This window comes from Schistocerca americana, unplaced genomic scaffold (assembly GCF_021461395.2).
Source record: "Schistocerca americana isolate TAMUIC-IGC-003095 unplaced genomic scaffold, iqSchAmer2.1 HiC_scaffold_294, whole genome shotgun sequence".
Taxonomy (NCBI): domain Eukaryota; kingdom Metazoa; phylum Arthropoda; class Insecta; order Orthoptera; family Acrididae; genus Schistocerca; species Schistocerca americana.
In genome coordinates, this window is record NW_025726010.1 from 152,501 (window position 1) to 155,000 (window position 2,500).

Consider the following 2,500-nt stretch of genomic DNA (forward strand, 5'->3'; position numbering starts at 1 on the left):
TCCACCAGGTGGCGTCGTGGGTTGAAAACGCAGCGACCAGCGGTGGAGAATTGCAGTCCCAGATACCGGAAGGTTTCACCCACGCGTAGGGCGGGCATGGTGGCGTTGCCCGCTTTGAAGGTAACGTCGGCGTCGACCTTCACCTTCTTGTCGCGCCCAGACGCGACTAAGGCGAGGGTGAAACACTTCCGGGCGTTGATCTGCAGCCCCAGATGGCCGAGGGCTGCGACGGCTGCGTCGATGAGGGACTGCAATCCCCTCGCGGTCGATGCAAAAAGCAGGACGTCATCTGCAAAGGCCGCAGCGTTAACTCTGCGACCGAGGATCCGAGCTCCGATGTGGGAGGGAAGCTGGCTCAAAACAAAGTCCACCGCAAAATTGAAAAGGAGGGGGGAGAGGGGGTCACCCTGACGCACACCCCTTGCCGGCTGCAGGGGCACGCCCACGTCGGCGCCGCCCGCTATCACCGTCGTGCTACCCTCGTAGCACCTTTCGACGTACTCAATAAAGCAATCCGGCAGGCCATGAGCCCTCAGCACGGGGCGGAGGGCAGCATGGTCCACCGAATCGAACGCTTTAGAGACGTCGATCGATGCCACAAAAACAGAGCGACAGGAGCGGACTGCGTCGGTGAGAGCAGTGTCCAAGATGAAGGTGTTTTCCAACATCCCATCCCGGGGGATGAATGCCCGCTGACGTTCGTCCACAGCACATGCACGCATCAGGCGTGACGCGAGAACCTTGTGAAAGGTCCGCGCCAACACCGAGCAGACCGTAATGGGGCGAAAGTCAGCGGGGGATGTTGGTGCAGCCGTTTTGGGGAGAAGTGACGTCCGGGCGCGAAGCAGACGCTCGGGGAGGGCGCGGGCCAGGAGGAAGAGGTTCAGGAGTTTCACCAGGACTTCATGCGGCAGGCGCCGCAGCTCCGCTGGAGTCAGGCCGTCCGGCCCGGCTGCCGATCCCCTGGGCGGCAAGGCAGCAGCGACCTCCTCACGTGTGACCGGCCCCCATAGGCACTCAGGAGCGACAGGCTCCGAGTGCGGGAGAAGGCGGTCACGGATGAAGCCAGCGGTGGAGATCGGCTTCTTCGTGAAGAGGTCCGCCCAGAAGTCCAGCAGACCGGGGGTGTCGGGTGGCGGCTGCAGCAGGGTGCCGTCCAGCAAGCCGCGCACGCAACGTGCACGCGACCTACGGAAGGCGTCCTGTGTCCGCGCGAACTCCCAGCGGCGCCGCTTGCGCTTCTGCAGCGGCGGGGCGGCAGGCGGCCGCTTGGATGAGTGGCGCGGCCGCTGTGTCCTGGTGATCGACCTCTCCCCCCTGGACCCGACCGACGCAAGGGCATCCGGGAGCATGCCCAGGATGACATCGGGCGGCGTGCCCCGCCCCAGACCAATGACTCGATCCAGGGCAGAGAAACGCTGGGCGGAAGCAGGTAGCCCCGCCAGATGCTCCCAGATGGCGGCGTCAGTCGGCCCCTCCGGCGGCGGCCCGGTGGTGTCGGCCGCGAAGTCCTCGGCTGCGTCGACGGGCGGCGCAGCGGCCTCGCCCGCGTCAGGCAGCGAGCTCGCTGCTCCCCGGCGGGACGCCGGCTCTTCCCCCCGACCGATTTCAAGCGCCTCCATGAATTGGCGGACAAGCTGCTTGTGGGCAGCTTGCCGCCGTCGGCACTTGATTGCCTCAAGCGTTCGGTCGGGGAACATCCTGATAAGTTCTTGATTAACGAAGAAGAACCGGGCGTCCCTCTCAAGGAACAGTTCGGCCTCTGCCTTGGCGAGCGACAGGACTTCTTCCTCCGTCCACCTCGCACGATGCCTCTCCGTCACGATCTCAGCGTTGGCGGCCGCAAGGTGTTGGCGGCGGCGATGGACCCCGAGACCGTTCTTCGTGGTAAAAGTGCGGTGGCACTCACTGCAAGCAAAGGGAGCTACACAAACTATCGCATTTTCGTTACGGCCGGTTGGCCGGATAGGTGCTGGGGTAGCTGGGGTGGCACCTTCAGCGGAAGGGCCACCATCTCTTGTTTCTTGTCGGCTGCCCCCAACTATAAAGGGATAATGCGAGGGGGGGCTGGTAACCCCCCCAAGCCCCTGGTGCGGTCTTCCACTCTGCAAAAATCAGCGGGCCCACGAGAAGGGGAGAAGACCGCAGGAGAGGAGAGGCTAAGAGGGCTAGGCCCATGTATTGCGCATCACTCTCCCTGTAACTATAACCCAAGGAAGGCGCCTCGCAGCAGCAGCACGACTACATCAAGACCGCACTTCGAAAAGCCAAGTCCGGATGCAGCCACACCGCCGCCACTTGGCCACCTTAAGAGAGTCATAGTTACTCCCGCCGTTTACCCGCGCTTGCTTGAATTTCTTCACGTTGACATTCAGAGCACTGGGCAGAAATCACATTGCGTCAACACCCGCTAGGGCCATCGCAATGCTTTGTTTTAATTAGACAGTCGGATTCCCCCAGTCCGTGCCAGTTCTGAGTTGATCGTTGAATGGCGGCCGAA

At 62.9% G+C, this 2,500-nt stretch overlaps 1 pseudogene; it reads right to left on the minus strand.

Annotated features, from left to right (window-relative positions):
* The window catches only part of LOC124579107, a 7,957-nt pseudogene that overhangs the window by 2,767 nt on the left and 2,690 nt on the right, over window positions 1-2,500 (minus strand).